At 48.7% G+C, this 19727-nt stretch overlaps 1 protein-coding gene across 2 annotated transcripts in view; it reads right to left on the reverse strand.

The window, feature by feature from the left end:
* LOC138296275 (B-cell differentiation antigen CD72-like) overlaps positions 1-19727 on the reverse strand; it is a 383066-nt gene that overhangs the window by 52464 nt on the left and 310875 nt on the right. Inside the window, exon 8 of one of the 2 annotated variants that reach the window (XM_069235250.1) lies at positions 1891-2160. The exons of the other annotated variant lie outside the window; for it this stretch is intronic. The gene's annotated coding sequence lies outside the window, so the exon portion shown is untranslated. Of the gene's footprint in view, positions 1-1890; positions 2161-19727 lie in introns of those variants that run through there. 2 annotated transcript variants of the gene reach the window in all.

Raw genomic sequence — 19727 nt, forward strand, 5'->3', positions numbered from 1 at the left:
GAAAGCTAAGGGGGTCCCCCTTTATGTCTAGATGACTGCCACCCCACAATGCTGGAGTCTATGGGGGTGTCCTTTGCACCGTACTATCATTACACTCCACTAGAAGGTTTTCAGTAAAGTTCCACGTGAACATCCTTGACATCAGTGATCGCCACATCCTGTTTTCCTCTCACAGGATCGAGATGGACATGGACAGCTATGCCTGAATAATGTGGTGAACCACCAAAGGAAGAGAGTCTCTATGCAACCTTTTGCAAGTGGGAGTGGGACAGAAACTGAACAGACAGCTAAAGCATTGATAGAAATAGAAGCAATTGGAGATGCCAACAGTTTAATGCACGGGTTAAAAGTGAGCTGAGAGTTCTAGTCTGACAACCTGTGAGCTAACCATAACTAATGCATCCAAATCTGTTCATTTATTTACCAAGAAATGAGTCCCAGGCATTGTGAAAAATGGATTCTGTCCAATTTAATCTCCCCACTGGAGTTGTTGCTTTTTGTACTATCTAGTTTATGGACTTTTGTTACAAGTGAGTCTCACTACTGACTCCCACACACTGTAAGGCCTGCTGAAATGGATCTGGAGTGCTACCCACCAGTGTCTTCTTTTTAAGATAAGGTCTGCTGCTGTGCCACTAGGTTGTAGAGGTTCTCAGCTGATTGCAGGTGAACACGTGTACACACGTGCGGATTCAGCATGTGAGATCACGAGATTACTATCTAACGCAGCCCTGTATCTGTGCACACGTAGCCAGTCATAGAAGGGACCTTTTAGGGATTGGTGTAACTAAGAACCGACTTTCTTGCAGTCAGACAGCAATGGACCGATTGGGTCACTAGAGTCAAAACTATGCTACAATATATCCCCCAATACACATGAAATAAATAAAGGTACTCTAGACTCAGGAGCAGGTAAGGAAAATACATAATTAAACAAGCATTTACAATGCAACGGGTCTCGCGTTTGCTCATGTTATAGCGGATCACGTTGTAACTCCTAACCCGACTTTTCACCTATCGGGCAAAAGTGCATTTACATAAGTAACCCGGAAAAGTGCAATTAACTATGTAAAGCGCTCGACTTCTGCCAAGTGAGAGCACACTCGTAAATTAAAGAAAAAGAAGTCCACGAGCCCGATGGAAAACAGCGAGCCTCGCATGTTTTCTGTACTTGGTCGCTGCGCTCGAGGAGGGCTAACCACCGGAAAAGGCATGACGTATGCTTGCCTTCGACTAATGAAAGCAAGCAGATTTTATTAGGCAGGCCCACGAACCAATAAAAAACACTGACATGAAGTTGACAGGGCTCCGAGCCCTATTCTAAATACAAAAGCGTCTGGCTGGATACGCATGCGCGAGCGCATGCAACGCAGGCTCGACCCTAAAAAGGTATGTGCGGTAGTGTACAAAGAAAGTAACAAGTAGCGATGTATCAGTCTGCATCTTCCGGACCCTTGCAAAAACAATTACAAGATAATCAAAATACAGTGGGAAGGAAAGGGGCAGAGGAGTGGCAGGGGAACTAAGTGGAGTAGAGAAGTGAGTGTCCTGCCTGCCGACAGGAAGGTGGGTGGCAGAACAATCCATGAGCTTCAGTGGCAAGAGGATAGTGGGCAGAGAAGGAAAGTATGTTCCCACAGAATGCTAATAGAGACGAGAAAATAGTTTCCTAATTCAGCAGTGGAAGGATACAACTCATCAGATTAAAGCAATAGCAAAGGATCAGTGAACTAAGATATAAATTAAAGCCAGCTATTTATGTCCAAGGGACAGACCCAAAGTCTACTCTAAGTATTACTGTATTTTAGACAATACAACTTTTACAAAAGATGCAAAGAAAAAAATTATACTTTAAGCTCATTGTAATGAATTTTTTATACTTTTGTTGCCAGAAAGCATAAGGGCGTCTGTGCATCTAAGATTTCTTTGCCTAGGGTTCAGCGTTTTAGAAATAGTACATTATACAAAATCTGCAATGTGTATGAGAAAGGTTATTCTGGTTACAACATGCAAGGACCATTAAGGCAAATGGGCCATTGATCTTGTTGCTGGAGAATGAGTCTTCTACTATGAACATTACATACAGCACTGAGCACTTGTGTTAGTTTCCATTTTTTGAGCTGGGTCCCATTTAGGAAGATGAAAACTGGTCAGATCATTCTGTAAGTAGAAAAGATGATGTTCAATAAGGATGATATTTATGACCAACAATGAACAATTGAATAAGGGTTCTTTTCACAAAATGCACTTTATAGTGCCACACTAGTACTATTCATTGTCTACAAAATGATGTTCATAACACTAATCTCCTATATGTTTGGTATGATATCTCCATCACATGTGCAGATATCTCCACACATGTAGGTATACATTTTAGTAGTAAATGATGGAGGGAAAGGGAGCAGTGGCTGGAAAATGAGGAATATGTGCACCTAAATGAGAGGGGCCTAGGGAGGAGTACGGAGGAGCTTAGGGCGGGATAAGGGAGGGTTTAAGGACGAACGTTATTATACAAACACTCACTCATTCACATACATATATATTCACTGAAAAAAACTAAAGTTACAGAGACATTATAGTTAGGTGAATATGTCACTGCCAACGTAACGCATTGAACTAAAAAAAACGCAGAAATTCAACAGTTAGCAGAGCTAACAATAATTTGTGCCCTGTCAGGCAATGCTTACGACCACACATATTGCATCACTCATAAGATGTTCTATGACTTTTATGACATCACTGAGAACATCTTAAATGATTACTGTTGACATCAATCCCAATAGTGCAGATCCCTTTCCTGAGCTATCAAAGGCCCCGGGGAACCTGTCCCCCAGGGCCAGCTCCTTTGCTGTGTTCTAGGGTGCCAGGGAGCCTACCCCAGGACACAGTAGTTTACCTGGCCACACTAGTGAGAGCAGGGAAATGTACTTTTTATCCAATCTGATGGGAGCATTATTGAATCTCACACCAAACGGGAGCAAACACTACACCCTGCAGGAGGAAGCTTTAATAATTCTGAGAGCAGACTTATGTTCTGTTTCCTTGACCACATTGATGTGAACTTGCCTAGAGGGAGCATGCAAAGATAGCCGCTCCTTCCGGGAGGAAGCAATACTGGCTCCCTTAAAATGCGGGGAGCTAGCTGGGGCCGCTGGGGCCCTGGGTCTTGTAGGAGGCTGGACTGGCTTGTGGTGAGTACCAAGGGGTACTTACACCTTGCACCAGGCCCAGTTATCCCTTATTAGTGTATAGGGTGTCTAGCAGCTTAGGCTGATAGATAATGGTAGCTTAGCAGAGCAGCTTAGGCTGAACTAGGAGACGAGTGAAGCTCCTACAGTACCACTAGTGTCATATGCACAATATCATAAGAAACACAATACACAGATATACTAAAAATAAAGGTACTTTGGGGCATATTTATACTCCGTTTGCGCCGAAATTGCGTCGTTTTTTTTGACGCAATTTCGACGCAAAATTAACTCCATATTTATACTTTGGCGTTAGACGCGTCTAGCGCCAAAGTCCATGGAGTTAGCGTCATTTTTTAGCGTGGACACTTACTTTGCGTTAATTATATGCAAGGTAGGCGTTCCCGTCTAAAAAATCGACTCCGAGGCATGTGCGTCGGATTTATACTCCCGGGCAAAAATCACGCCCGGGAGTGGGTGGGTCAAAAAAAATGACGTACGGCCGCTTTTGCGCCGTTTTTTAGCGCCTGCAAAAGGCAGGCGTTAAGGGACCTGTGGGCTCTGAAGGAGCCCAGAGGTGCCCCCCCATTCCCCCAGGGACACCCCCTGTCACCCATGCCCACCCCAGGAGGACACCCAAGGCTGGAGGGACCCATCCCAGTGACATTAAGGTAAGTTCAGGTAAGTGTTTTTAAAAAAAAAAAATTGTGGCATAGGGGGGCCTGATTTGTGCCCCCCTACATGCCACTATGCCCAATGACCATGCCCAGGGGACAGAAGTCCCCTGGGCATGGCCATTGGGCAAGGGGGCATGACTCCTGTCTTTGCTAAGACAGGAGTCATTTCTATGGGGGTTGGGAGTGAACAAAATGGCGCAAATCGGGTTGAGGCGAAAAAATTGCCTCAACCTGACTTGCCCCATTTCTTGACGCCCAAGCCCCATATCCCCCTACGCTGGCGCTGCCTGGTGTACGTCGTTTTTTTTAACGCACACCAGACGGCGCCGGCGGCTAACGCCGGCTAACGTCATTCAATAAATACGGCGCCCGCATGGCGCTTCAGAATGGCGTTAGCCGGCGCTAATTTTTTTGACGCAAAACTGCGTTAGCGCAGTTTTGCGTCAAAAAGTATAAATATGGGCCTTTATTTTTATGACAATATGCCAAAAGTATCTCAGTGAGTACCCTCAGTATGAGGGTAGCAAATATACACAAGATATATGTACACAATACCAGAAATATGCAGTATAGTAGTAGAAAACAGTGCAAACAATGTATAGTTACAATAGGATGCAATGGGGACACATAGGGATAGGGGCAACACAAACCATATACTCCAAAAGTGGAATGCGAACCACGAATGGACCCCAAACCTATGTGACCTTGTAGAGGGTCGCTGGGACTGTAAGAAAACAGTGAGGGTTAGAAAAATAGCCCACCTCAAAGACCCTGAAAAGTGAGTGCAAAGTGCACTAAAGTTCCCCAAAGAGCACAGAAGTCGTGATAGGGGAATTCTGCAGGAAAGACACAAATCAGCAGTGCAACAACGATGGATTTCCAAACGAGGGTACCTGTGGAACAAGGGGACCAAGTCCAAAAGTCACAAGCAAGTCGGAGATGGGCAGATGCCCAGGAAATGCCAGCTGTGGGTGCAAAGAAGCTGCTACTGGATAATAGAAGCTGAAGATTCTGCAGGAACGACAAGGGCTAGAGACTTCCCCTATGGAGGATGGATGCCCCACGCCGTGGAGAGTCGTGCAGAAGTGTTTTCCTTAAGAAAGACCGCAAACAAGCCTTGGTAGCTGCAAGTCATGCGGTTAAGGTTTTTGGATGCTGCTGTGGTCCAGGAGGGACCAGGATGTCGCCAATTGTGTCTGGGGACAGAGGGGGCGTCGAGCAAGACAAAGAGCCCTCTCAGAAGCAGGCAGCACCCGCAGAAGTGCCAGAACAGACACTACGAAGAGGAGTGAAACGGTGCTCACCCGAAGTTACACTAAGGAGTCACACGTCGCCGGAGGACAACTCAGGAGGTCGTGCAATGCAGGTTAGAGTGCCGTGGACCCAGGCTTGGCTGTGCACAAAGGATTTCCGCTGGAAGTGCACAGAGGCAGGAGTAGCTGCAAAAGTTGCGGATCCCAGCAATGCAGTCTGGCGTGGGGAGGCAAGGACTTACCTCCACCAAACTTGGACTGAAGAGTCACTGGACTGTGGGAGTCACTTGGACAGAGTTGCTGGATTCAAGGGACCTCGCTCGTTGTGCTGAGAGGAGACCCAGGGTACCGGTGATGCAGTTCTTTGGTGCCTGCGGTTGCAGGGGGAAGGTTCCGTCGACCCAGAGGAGATTTCTTCGGAGCTTCTAGTGCAGAGAGGAGGCAGACTACCCCCACAGCATGCACCACCAGGAAAACAGTCGAGAAGGCGGCAGGATCAGCGTTACAGAGTTTCAGTAGTCGTCTTCGCTACTTTGTTGCAGTTTTGCAGGCTTCCAGTGCGGTCAGCAGTCGATTCCTTGGCAGAATGTGAAGAGAGAGATGCAGAGGAACTCTGATGAGCTCTTGCATTCGTTATCTAAGGAATTCCCCAAAGCAGAGACCCTAAATAGCCAGAAAAGAGGGTTTGGCTACCTAGGAGAGAGGATAGGCTAGCAACACCTGAAGGAGCCTATCAGAAGGAGTCTCTGACGTCACCTGCTGGCACTGGCCACTCAGAGCAGTCCAGTGTGCAGCAGCACCTCTGTTTCCAAGATGACAGAGGTCTGGAGCACACTGGAGGAGCTCTGGGCACCTCCCAGGGGAGGTGCAGGTCAGGGGAGTGGTCACTTCCCTTTCCTTTGTCCAGTTTTGCGCCAGAGCAGGGCTAAGGGGTCCCTGAACCGGTGTAGACTGGCTTATGCAGAAATGGGCACCATGTGTGCCCATGAAAGCATTTCCAGAGGCTGGGGGAGGCTACTCCTCCCCTGCCTTCACACCATTTTCCAAAGGGAGAGGGTGTAACACCCTCTCTCTGAGGAAGTCCTTTGTTCTGCCTTCCTGGGCCAAGCCTGGCTGGACCCCAGGAGGGCAGAAACCTGTCTGAGGGTTTGGCAGCAGCAGCAGTTTGGCAGTACCAGGGTCTGTGCTAGAGACCACTGGGATCATGGGATTGTGCCAACTATGCCAGGATGGTATAGAGGGGGCAATTCCATGATCATAGACATGTTACATGGCCATATTTGGAGTTACAATTGTGAAGCTACATATAGTGACCTATATGTAGTGCACGCGTGTAATGGTGCACTCACAAAGTCCGGGGAATTGGCCCTGAACAATGTGGGGGCACCTTGGCTAGTGCCAGGGTGACCACACACTAAGTAACTTAGCACCCAACCTTATAAGTTACTTAAGTGCAGTGTAAAATGGCTGTGAAATAACGTGGACGTTATTTCACTCAGGCTGCAGTGGCAGGCCTGTGTAAGAATTGTCAGAGCTCCCTATGGGTGGCAAAAGAAATGCTGCAGCCCATAGGGATCTCCTGGAACCCCAATACCCTGGGTACCTCAGTACCATATACTAGGGAATTATAAGGGTGTTCCAGTATGGCAATGTAAATTGGTAAAATTGGTCACTAGCCTGTTAGTGACAATTTGAAAGAAATGAGAGAGCATAACCACTGAGGTTCTGGTTAGCAGAGCCTCAGTGAGACAGTTAGTCATAACACAGGGAACACATACAGGGCACACTTATGAGCACTGGGGCCCTGGCTGGCAGGGTCCCAGTGACACATACAACTAAAACAACATACATACAGTGAAATATGGGGGTAACATGCCAGGCAAGATGGTACTTTCCTACAGGTCTCTCCCCGGTGTTTTCAATGTGTTGATCTGTGTGTGTCTCGGGTTGGCACTGGGGCACCCACCTTAACTGAAGCAGGCACTGGGGCCCAAATAGGCTAAGGAAGGGTGGCTGCATGGCTCCACTCCCTTTTTAAAGGTGCGGCTCCTGAGCCAGGGTACCTGGGGCCTAAAAAAAGCTTAGGGAGGGGGGCCACACGCCCACCCCCCTATATTAATTACTCAGCCCCAGGCGATTCAGCCCCCAGGACCTAACAAGGCTTGGTGGAAGGTGGGCCACATGCCCCTTACTACTTTATAAGAAATTATGGCCCTAGGGGTTGGACCCACTGGGGCCCAAGAAGTCTCTTGGAGGGGAAATGCATGCCCTTCCCCTTAATTGCCTTTTTCCCCAGGGATAGGGTCACAGGGGCCAACAAGGCTCTGGGAGGGGGTCTGTGCAGCCCCTCTCCACTTTTAAACTAAAAACAACCATGGGGGCCCTAGGCCTGTGAAGGCGCGGGGGGGAATAGTCCTCTCCACTGTTTCATTGATTTGAAGCAGATGGATGGAATACCAGTGCCTAATAAGAAGTGAGGAGGGGGCTCTGCACCACCCTGGCAATTTTTTGCATATTTGGCCCTAAAATGGCTCAAGGAGGCCACACCTGTTTTTCTAACCAACCGCCCCGAGGATGGGGTCACCAGTGCCTTTAAAGTTTCAGGAGGGGCGGTGAAGCCCCTCCCTTTTAAAAGAAAAAATCATCCTCGGGAAAGGTTTCCATGGGGCCTTTAATGGCTGGGGGAGGGGTGCTGCAGAGCCCCCTCCCTATGTAAAAAATAAATTTGCCCTGGGCGATGGGGTCCCTGCGGCTAGAAAAGTCTGAGTAAGGGAGCCGTGTGGCCCCCTCCCCATTTTACCACATTTCAGCCATGAGGGGTGGGGTGCCTGGGGCTCAAAATGGGTTTGGGGATGTGGGCTCACCCATGCCCCCTCCCACAATTACTCATTTAATGGTGGTCCACCATATTCCTTTTGGGGAGGGGGACCCCCATAGCCTGGGGCCGATATGTAAAATAAGGGGTGAGGGCACGTGGTTCCCTTCCCCAAGTCTTATTAGGGAAGCCCCATCCTTTGGGAGTGCCCCCTCCCCTAAATTTAACTAATGGCCCCAGGGATGGGGTTCCCGGGGCAACTATTGACCCATGCGACCCCTCTCATTGAAGGGCAAGGGGGAAGAGACCCCTAGGGCACCTTGTGGCCCAGGGATGGTAGGTATGCACCCACCTCCCTTTTGCAAATATCTTTTGTCCCCCTGAATATGGGGTCCGCAGGTCCAATATTGGTTTGGGAGGGTGGCTGTGAGCCCTGCTTTGTTTAATTTAAAAAAGGCATCAGAGGATAAGGTCCACAGAGCCAAAAGTTGCTTAGGGAAGGGCATCACGCACCTCTTACCCTTTACAAATAAAGGCCTTGGGGGATGGTTTCCCTAGAGCCTGAAGTGGCTTGGAGAGGGGGCTCCCCTAATGGGTTGGACACAAGCCCTGCTGCGCACTCTTGGCGGGCATGGCCAAAGCCCATGTGTGGTGTTGGGTTGCCACTAACATTATAGTTAGGTGATAGTTTCTGTGACAACATAGTGTTTTAAATGTACAAAACCACAGAAAACCACCAGTTATAGTTATCTCAAATAATATTACTCATGCCCTAATGTAACTATAACTCACGCCCTCACCCTGCAGTGTTAATTACCACACATAATACATCACTCATGACACCTTCTATGACATCATTGATAATATCAATGCAACATTTGCAATGAAATTATTCATGAGAAAACTGTGCATGGTAGGGGAGCAAGTTATAATTACCTTAGGGCACAAAGTATCATTACGAGAGATAACTGAAACTGGTCAATTTCAATTTTTTCGCAAGGTGGACCTATGTTCAACCCTCAGGGACAGCCGACCCCAACCTTCGGCTGTACTCACACCCCCTGCTAGTGCCCTATACCCTACTTCGTGCAGCCTTCACCTGTGTGCAGGGTGGGATGGGGCTCAGCCCCCTACAAGCACCCTACCTCCTGCAGCACACAGCCTTCTGGAATGCACACCCCATGGTTGGCCTCGCAGATCTTGACCACACTCAGGCAGACTTACTGACCTTGTTAGAGTCTCAACACAAAAGTATAAAAAGTGGGCCAAATGGCTTCATGAATGTGGAGCATATCAATATAAATAAAGAAAATCTATCATCTTAATCTAAAAATTACCAATAGTTGTAATCAAATGTTTATTTTAGTAATTCACAATTCAATATGAATGATTATAAAAATGTTTTTGATTTTTAATTTAAAAAAAACAACAACATGCCTATGATGCCTGAGCTTAAACCAGCTGTAGAGAAGACTACACTATGCCTCCCTGTCATTTTCCCATATTCCCTGCATCTACTGAAGCAGAAGTGGAGAAGGCTCCTTCTCCCACATTGCAGCAAAGACCTTGAAGAGCCTCTCCATTGAACTCCAGACCATCACCTCCCTTCTGGATTTCCAAGGGGCCTTCAAGACCTGGATGTTTGAATGAGCTTCCATGACCTGCAAGAGTATGGATCCCCTATTGGGTGATTAGCCATGCTTTATAAATCCTGATTGACTGAAATATTGATTGATCAGTGGATTGATTGGGTCTTTCTGTTAACATCGTTTTTATAATTACATTTTGTGGGCTGAAAAATGAAAGGCTTAGGGGCATATTTATGAAAAGTGGCACTTCACCTAGTGCAGCAACACTTTTCCTGTATCCCTTACCTCCCCCCTAATGCCACCATGGTAGCACCATATTTATAATACGGTGCACCCTGGCAGTAGTCAGGGTGACTAGCACCATAATTTTTTACCCTAGTCCGGCGCTTTGTAGGACTAGCATAACAAATGATGATGCTAATCCTGCAAAGCACCCAGAGGGCCATTGTAATCAATGGGAGCCTCTTTTTAAAGCCTGCACTTAGCAGGCGTTAAAAAATGCTAATAAATATGGTGCAAATGAATCTCGTAGATTAATTTGCACCATTTTTACAGCGCCCCTAGGTCCGGAACGCCCCCTTTGAATACATTATGCCTGGCACAGGGATAATGTTTCGCAAGGGGTTACAAGGGTCGCAGTGCACAGATTGCGCCACTTTGTAAATATGGCGCATGAGAAATACCACCTTAACCCCACATTTGCATTGAAATAAATGCTGCAAAAGTGGCGCATGGTGGTGCTAGGGGGTCATAAATATGCTCCTTAGAAACTAACATGTCTCTGAATCTTTCTTTTAACATTTTTTATCCAGAATAGCAGTGAAAAAACAACCACAAGAATGCCTTGTTCTCTAGCTGAAGTGCACAGAGCTCCATCTAGGAGTGTCTTAATGAAATATGGTTACATTTACCTGTTGTCATAGATTTAAGGACCCAGGAGACTTACCTGTTTTTAATATTGCTGGGGGCCTGCTGTACTACCTGCCTATGGCCAGGCCCTGTAGTGAACCTCTCACAGGCAGCCAAAGGCATGTTGTGCACTGCCTTCGGCCATGTGCAGAAGGGGGTTGGCAAGAGGGGTTGTCTTGCCGCTAGGCCCTGTAGCCAAACCCCAGCAGGCTCCCAACCCAATGCTGCACACAGCCTTTGGAGTAGGGTTGTCCTTCGGACCCCTGGGTACCAAAACATACCTTAATTTATTCTGGGGACCCCATCGATCGCTCAGAGCCAGTTGAAATAAAAAGCGGAGGGGGCACCTAAAAAAATTACAAACAGGGACATTAAAAGTAGCCTGTGAGTGCTAATTACATAAACTTATAGATCCTCATGGTGCCGCTGTGTTTTTTTGTAATTTGGGGGGCCACAGTGAGCATAGCAGCCCCCTAGCGATGTTTAAAAAAAATTGCAGTAAGTAACCTGGGCCACTGAATACTTGATGCCAGGAGAGATTACCATATTTTTTTTAAAAGCTCTCCAGGCTGGAGCTGTATTGTCTTCACTGGAGTATAGGAACTCCTTGTGGGTGGTCATAAGGCTATATTTTGTAGAATGGAGTCTGAAAAATGATTCTCTCATAAATATTAATCATTGTGGTGCATAAAAAGACCACAATGCCAGTATTTCTGCTTTATGTAGAGTAATGCAATGACCCATTATTAAAGCCATTAAGACAGCCTTTTATACAGTGGTGTTCTTACACTTTCAGAGAACTTGTAGGTCTGCCTTATTTAAAATAATATTTCTTTACAATGTTAATTCATGTGAAATAAACATAGACATTAACTAAAAAGCAAAGGTTAAAGTGATGGTATAGTTAGGGAGTGTAGGAGACTGGCCTGGTTTGTAGTGGGTACCTAAGGTACTTACACCTTAAACCAGGTCCAGCTATCCCTTATTAGTGAAATGCAGGCAGTGTCTAGAAGCCAGGGTCTCTAGGAGGAGCTGTAGCTGAGCAGCCAAGGCTTATCTAGGAGACATGCAGAGCTCATGCAATACCACTGTAGTCACACCGGACTCACACACATGAAAGAAAATACTCAGGCCCTCATTATGACCCTGGCGGTGAGTGATAAAGTGGTGGCAATGCCGGCAACAGGCTGGTGGTAAGTTCTGCCGAATTATGACCATGGCGGTGATAACTCCCATAGACAGTCAATGTACCACACCAACCGCCAGGGTGGAAACAACATTCACCACTGCGGTAGCCAACAACAGCCAGGCAGGAGACAAAGTACCGCCCACCATATTAAGACACACAAAACCTCCACCTTTTCCGGGGCGGTATCAACGCCAACAAAAGCCTGGCGGAAACAGAGCTCAGAAGTGAAAGGATGCACCATTGGAGACACAGGAAAGAACCACGCCGCCATGGAACACAAACTTCAAGTCTTCCCGATGATCTTCCATGTCATGCTCTATCTGGAACACCAACACCGACGGTGAGTACAGCCGCCTAGCACATAAGGGAGGGTGGAAGGAAAACTACAGTGATACACACATGCACAACACACACCCGACACACACACCTCATACACACAACCATCTGCACACTTAAACCATGGCACACGACACACAGCATAATAAAACACAGACCACAATGCTGGAGTACTGACAATGTATTAGCATAGCAAAATCCACCACACAAATATATTTATAGATGTACATAAAGGGCCAATGCCCAGTCCAAAGTCATAAGGGCACAGAAGGCCACAGGGCACAGTTCAAGGCCCAACCTGTATCCTGACACATCTGGAGAGAACACTGCAGGGGCATCATTTTGCAAGTGGGACGGCACCTCGGGGGGATGGGGGGTACCTCAGCCGAATACAGGAACATCCCACTGGTTCTGGATGGGGCTCCATGCCCATTGCTTTGTCCTGGGGAGTGCAAGGCCACAGTCTCTGAAGTGGGTGACTTGCCCACTGGTTCTGGAGTTGGCTCCATGGCCATTGCTTTGTCCTGGGGAGTACAAGGCCACAGTCTCTGAAGTGGGTGACTTGCCCACTGGTTCTGGAGTTGGCAACATGACCATTGATTTGTCCTGGGGAGTGCAAGGCCACAGTCTCTGAAGTGGATGACTTGTCCACTGGTTCTGGAGGGGGCAACATGCCCATTGCTTTGTCCTGGGGAGTGCAAGGCCACAGTCTCTGAAGTGGGTGACTTGCCTACTGGTTCTGGAGGTGGCAACATGCCCATTGCTTTGTCCTGGAGAGTGCAAGGCCACAGTCTCTGAAGTGGGTGACTTCCCCATTGGTTCTGGAGGGGGCAACTTGCACAGCAGCCCCTGGAGTATGGCCTACATGGTGTTCGCTGGCGGTGACGGCTGCACTGTGGTGGTGGTTGGAGGTGCCTTCTGAACAGCCTCTGCACTGTCCAAATAGCTGCACTGTGGTGGCGGATGGAGGAGCCTCCTCGACAGCCTCTGCATTGTCCAATGGCTGCACTGTAGTGGTGAATGGAGGTGCCTCTTGGGCAGCCTCTGCACTGTCCGATGGCTGCACTGTGGTGGTAGATGGAGGAGCCTCCTGGACAGCCTCTGCACTCTCTGATCGCTGCACTTCCACACCTGGCTGTGGGGGCCCCTTGACAGCTGGTGTTGGTGTCAGCCTGACAGCCTCTGCAGGCGTAGAGTGCCTCATCTCCTCCTGTACATGGGTAGTGGATCCTTTACCCTTCCTGGCAGGGGTGGATGTGCTCTTCCCCTCTCTGCCTGGTGGTGCAGGCTCCTTCTACTTCTTCACAGTAGTGCACGCCCCTCCCCCTTCTTTACTGGTGGTGCAGGCCCCTTGCCCTTCTTCACAGGGGGTGAAAGCCCCTTCCCACTCTTCCCTGGTGGCGCAGACCCCTTCCCCTTCTTCCCTGGTGGTGATGGCTCCTTCCCCTTCTGTGATGGAGGTTTGGTATCCTTACCACCACGAGTAGGTGGTGCTACCACTGTCCCTGTGGACTGTTTGGCTGAGGTGCTGGGCTGTGTCCTTGGTACCCTGCCCATATGTGCAGGATGGTGGGAGGGGTAGGAAAGAGGTCAAATTGGGAAAAGAAAAGCTTGTTAGGGACGGTGGGGCGGGAGGAGGGAGGAGTAATGGGAGTGGAGGATGAGGGAGTGGTTGTTGGATGTGTATGTCTGCTGGACTTGGGTGCAGGTGCATGAGCATTATGCTGATGTGAGGTGGGTGGCTGTTGGGTGTGTGAATGCTTGTGTTTGTGTCTCTTGGGGGGACAGACAGGGTGGGAGAGGACAGAAGGGAAGAGTGCATGGCTGTTGTGAAGTTGTCTGCCAGTGAGGTGTATGTTCTGCTTGGTGTGGTGATGCTGGTAGTGGATGTAGATGCAGTGTATGCAGGTGTGAGTGTAGAGATGACTGGGAGGTAGGTGCAGGAGGAGGAGGAGGAGGGGGAGACAGTGGAGGCAGTGGATGTTGTTGTGTCTGCAACTGTATGGGGTTTGCGTGAGTGCCTGTGTGATGAAGTGTGGTGCTTGTGTTTGCATGTGCCACTCTTGTGTGTTTCCTTGTGTGCATGCTCATCTGTATGTGTGCCTGGGATGGGTTGCTACTCCGCCAGATTATGCTAATACACGTAAGGACAGGATGACAGAACAAACAAGCATTTACAATGCAACGGGTCTCGCGTTTGCTCATGTTAGAGATGATCGCGTTGTAAACTCCTAACCCGACTTTTCACCTATCGGGCAAAAGTGCATTTATGTACACAACCCGAAAAAGTGAAATTAACTATGTAAAGCACTCGACTTCTGCCAAGCGAGATCGCGCTCGTAAATTAAAGAAAAAGAAGTCCACGAGCCCGATGGAAAACAGCGAGCATCGCATGTTTTCTGTACTTGGTCGCTGCGCTCGAGGAGGGCTAGCCACCGGAAAAGGCATGACGTATGCTTGCCTTCGACTAATGAAAGCAAGCAGATTTTATTAGGCAAGCCCACGAACCAATAAAAAACACTGACGTGAAGTTGACAGGGCTCCGAGCCCTTTTCTAAATACAAAAGCGTCTCGCTGCGATACACATGCATGAGCGCATGCAACGCAGGCTCGACCCTAAAAAGGGGGGGCAGAGAGAAAAAGGAAACACTGGGTCAATTACTGCACCAACACCACCGTTGGCATACACAGCACCCTCACTCACAGGGAACACACCTAAGCAATATGCATTGCACTACCAGTGATATGGCTAGTCACCAAGGCAAGAGGAGGAGCACACGCAGCCAATTGCAGCATACATGGGACCCACGATGCCCTGCCTGAAAGTGACTACTAACAAGCTAGGTTACCTGTATATGACATGCAACCATTAACCTGGAGATGACCCACTATGAAATGTCTGGCCTGGCCTTAGCGACTCCCACTAACACATAACCACCACCCAGATACCACCCTACCAGACAAAAGATGTAATGATACCGACTGTACTCACCCCCTTGTGGCTGCTGTGATTCCCTTAAGTGCCCATCCAGCTCAGGGTACGCAACCGCCAGTATGCTGGCCACCAGGAGGGTCAGGGTCCGATGGGCACCCTTCCTCATTGGGGGGGCATCCCCAGCTGGGCCTCTGCAGTCTTCCGTGCCCAGCATCTCTGGTCCTCCCACCGTTTCTGACAGTGGGTGCTCCGCCTGCCATAGACCCCCAGGGTCCGCACGTCCTTGGCAATGGCTTGCCATAATCCCTTCTTTTGATGGGGGCTGACCTGCAGAGGTAGTACATACAGGAGACCTCCATTAAACTAACAGTCCAGCCTGTCACACAAATGGCCCACCATATCTGTTTCCATCACCATTGGCACACACATAGCCCAGCGCACAACATGTAAACCAACAACAGCGAATCCCCCCCACCTTACACGATGCCTTCACACACATCTCCATGTATCCATGGCACTTGCATGGTGCCCAAAGTGTAGTCACCTGTTGGTCTGGAGGCCCATACAGCAGTCCGTACTGGGGTAGGACCCCATCCACCAGTCGCTCCAACTCCTCTGAAATGAAGGCTAGGGCCCTTTCCAAGGTCATGTGGGCCATGATAGGTTCCAGACAGGTCACAGCAGCACACACATTGTAGGTTTTCTCCTGTTGAAGGTCAGGAAACAAGTGAGAAATCAGATAGAAAATGGCGGTGTACACCATCACCGCCGGCGTACATCCCATTGGCCACTGTACTCCATATGGCCAAATAATATCCAATGAGGAATTGCACGGCAGTGCACGACCGCCTACCGCCATGATGCCCAACTTTGACAGAATTACCTCACTTCCACCTGTCCCTCCATACAGGACAGGCGGTGACCATTTCAGAGGGGGATGAACAGGCTTATCGAGAATTGCTACGTTAAGGTTAAATTGGCACATACTTTGAAATTTCCACTGTCCCAACATATAATTGCACGCTGTGGACTGCTGTTGTGGTTTAGTTGTTCAAACTGTGACAGCCTACACACTCTTGTGACCCTTAGATACCTACCCCTGCAGATGAATAGGAGATGGAGACATACCCCCGTGTACAGACCACAGGTGGACTTAGCTTCATTGGAGGACAGGCACATTATCCTCACCTATAGACTGGACAGGGCCACAATCACAGAGCTTCATGCCCAGTTGGAGCCTGACCTGATCTCATCTATCCGTCAACCGACTGGGATCCCCCCTCTTGTGCAAGTGCTATCAGTGCTCCAATTCCTGGAGTCAGGTTCTTTCCATATGACTGTGGGCTTTGCAGCAGGAATGTCACAACCAATGTTCTCAATCATGCTGGCAAGAGTGTTGTCTGCCCTGATAAAACACATGTGCAGCTACATAGCTTTCTCCCAGGTGGAAGATTTGGCCACTGTATTCTATGCAATGGGACACATCCCTAATATTATTAGGGCGATTGATGGGACACATATTGCTTTTGTTCCCCCCCCCGCCCGAATGAACAGGTGTACAGGAATCGTAAGAGTTTCCACTCCATGAGTATGCAGATGGTGTGTCTGGTGGACCAGTACATCTCCCACGTCAATGCTAAGTATCCTGGGTCGGTGCATGATGCCTTTCCTGAGGAATTGCAACATCCTAAATGGGACGGCCCAACTACAGAGGCACGGGGTGTGGCTTATAGGTAAGCCTTGGCACCCACTCGGTATATGTTAGTGTATGCCTCTGATGTTAACCTCATGGGATAGTGTGTTGCCAAATGTTGTCTCTCAATACCTGCAGGTGACTCTGGCTACCCAAACCTATTGTGGCTGCTGACCCCTGTGAGGAATGCAAGGACAAAGGCTGAAGAACGTTATAATGAGGCACACGGGCGAACCAGAAGGATCATTGAGAGGACCTTCGGCTTCCTGAAGGCCAGGTTCAGGTACCTCCATCTGACAGGTGGATCCCTGTGCTACTCACCCAAGAAGGTCTGCCAAATAGTAGTGGCATGCTGCATGTTGCACAACCTGGCCCTCAGACACCTTTTCAGTAGACCCTGATGACAGTGAGGATAAAGAGGCTGAGGATGAGGATGTGGACAACTGAACATCAGTTATCCGTCAGTACTTCCAATGGCACACAAGATAGACAGTGCAACTTAACATTTCTATGATTATTGGTGTATTCTGTGTGGCTGTGGCATGATGGCATTATAAACTTTTTACCTCTACTTAATGTTGCCCATGGATTCTCAGTTTACAGGTGTTAGTGCAATCACATCTGTGTATTGATGTCCTAACTACAGCCAGCTAAAGATCATTATTTCTATGCTCTCACACTGTACAGTTCATTTGCAATGGATATAACAGTTTCAAAACATGAAATACAAGTATTTGAATTGTGTTCAAGGGTGTTTATTGTAGTGCTAAGAAATTGAGGGGAAAGCGCAATGGAATGGGGTGATGATGGAGGAAAGTCCAGGGTATTGTTCCAGTCTGTTTGCAGCACAGGTGCAGTGTCCAAGTGTCCATAGGAAGGGTATCAAAGGCAGTTCAAGGTGGACAAGGTGACAGGGTGGGAGAAAAGAGGGACAATCAGGACAGTCTCATTTCCTGGTGCTGGTCTTGGAAATTGTCTCTGGCTGGTGTCTGGGTTGCAGGAAATGTTTGCGGGTGGTTTATCTTCTGCAGGGGAGGGATGCTGGTGGCCTGTGTGTCCTGTGGCGGGGCCTCCTGCCCACTAGCGGCAGCAGAAGTGGAGGGCTGTTTAGTTGATTGGCTAGTGGTAGGGGCCCGCTAGTGTGCTGTTGCCTCCCTCGTGATGTTGGCCATGTCTGCCAGCACCCTTGCAATGGAGATCAGGGTGGTGTTGATGCCCTGCAAGACTTCCCTGATCGCCTAGTACTGTCCCTCCTGCAGCCGCCTGTTCTCCTGCCCGTTGTCAAGGATCTGGCCCATCTTATTCTGGGAATGTTTGTAGGCTCCCAGGATCTCGGAGAGTGCCTCCTGGATCGTTGGTTCCCTGGTCCTGTCCTCCCCCTGGTGCACAGCAGTCCTCCCATTTTCCCTTTTGGCCTGTGCTCCTGTCCCCTGAATGGTGTGCTCACTGCCACTGACCCCAGGTCCCTGATTGTCTTGGGGGTGAAGTGTGGGCTGGCGCCCCTGTACAAGTAGGCACACTACAGATAGACGTGTCCTTTGAACAGAGGTTTGGGTACGCTGGGTGGGTGCTGTGGTGCTGGATCCTGATGGGGGAGGCTCTGTGGTGGACTGTGATTGTGCTTGGGTGACCGACTGTCCAGTGGTCCCTGATGGGCCGGGTAGGTCATCCAGATCCTGAAGTCCAGAGTTACTATCATCACTTGGGGCATCTTCTGTTGGGGGAATGGATAGTGGTGGCACCTCCTCTTCACTGATATTGGCTGGGGTACCTGTGGGGATGTAAGTGATATATTATGCATCAAGTGTATGACATTTGTACCTCCCTGGCTTCCCCTCTATCATTGGTGTTGCCCTGTGTAGGAGGCTGGCCTGGTTTGTAGTGGGTACCTTAGGTACTTACACCTTACACCAGGTCTAGTTATCCCTTGTTAGTGAATGTAGTAGTGTTCTAGCAGCTTAGGCTGATAGAGGTAGCTATAGCAGAGCAGCTTAGGCTGAACTAGGAGACATGGAAAGCTCATGCAATACCACTTACAATTACACAGTACTTATACACAAGTAAAGACAATACTCAGTTTCACCAAAAATAAAGGTATTTATATGGGTGACACAGTATATATACACTAGACACCAAAATTAGACAAGTAAATAGTCATAGAACAATGCAAGCAGTAGGAAATCATATAGATTGCAATGGGAGAAAATAGGTCTAGGGGCAACACAAACCAAATACTAAAAAAGTGGAATGTGAATCACGAATTCCCCCTAGACAAGTGTAGTGTGTGCAGAATCGCTGGGAGAGTAAGAATACAGTAAAGGTAAATAAATTACCCCACTCCAGAGCCCAAAAAAGCAGGAGTAAAGTACTGCAAGTTTCCTTAGGACACATTACACCTTGTTTTTGGGATTTTGCAGCAGCCAACTAAGTCTGCAAAGAACAACTGCTGAAGACCTGCAAAGGAAGGGGACCAAGTCCAGAAGTCAAAAGAAGTTCCAGGAAGGACAGGAGCCCCTGCCAACCTAGAATAGGGTGCTAAACAAGAGTCGCCGGTTAGTACAAGACTGCAGAAATGCCAGTTGGTTCCTGCATGATGCAAAAGATGTCCCACGGCATGAAGATTTTTGTAGATGAGATTTTGTGTTGAAAAGCGCCAAAAAGTCTTGGCTATGGCAAAAGTGCATTTTTCATCAAAATGGCTCTGGATGGACCCAGGAGGGACCTGGGGGCGTCAACTCTGTGTGAGGAGGAAGAGGGGGCTCTCAGCTCTTTAGAGAGCCCTCAGGATGCCAGCCTGCACCCCCAGAAGCCACAGGATCAGGCTTCAAAGGAGGTGCAAAATGCAGTTCATGCAGCACAACAAAAGAAGGTCCCATGCTGCCGGAGAACAACTCAGCGAGTTGAGCGTCGCAGGGTAGAGTGCTGGGGACCTGGGCCAGGCGGTGCACAAAGGAATTTTGCAAAGAATGCACAGAGGCCTCAGGAGGTGAGGAAGACAGAATACACAGGGGTATGTCGTTCTCGGGGAAGGCAAGGTCTTACGTCCTCCAAATTGCGTCACCAGGACCTCAGGACAGTCTATGTCGATGATGTCCACCCTCTGTGTCCTTAGGAGCACACTCGTTGCCGTGAGAGGAGTCCGA

The sequence above is a fragment of the Pleurodeles waltl genome, chromosome 1_2 (genome assembly GCF_031143425.1).
Source record: "Pleurodeles waltl isolate 20211129_DDA chromosome 1_2, aPleWal1.hap1.20221129, whole genome shotgun sequence".
Lineage (NCBI taxonomy): Eukaryota > Metazoa > Chordata > Amphibia > Caudata > Salamandridae > Pleurodeles > Pleurodeles waltl.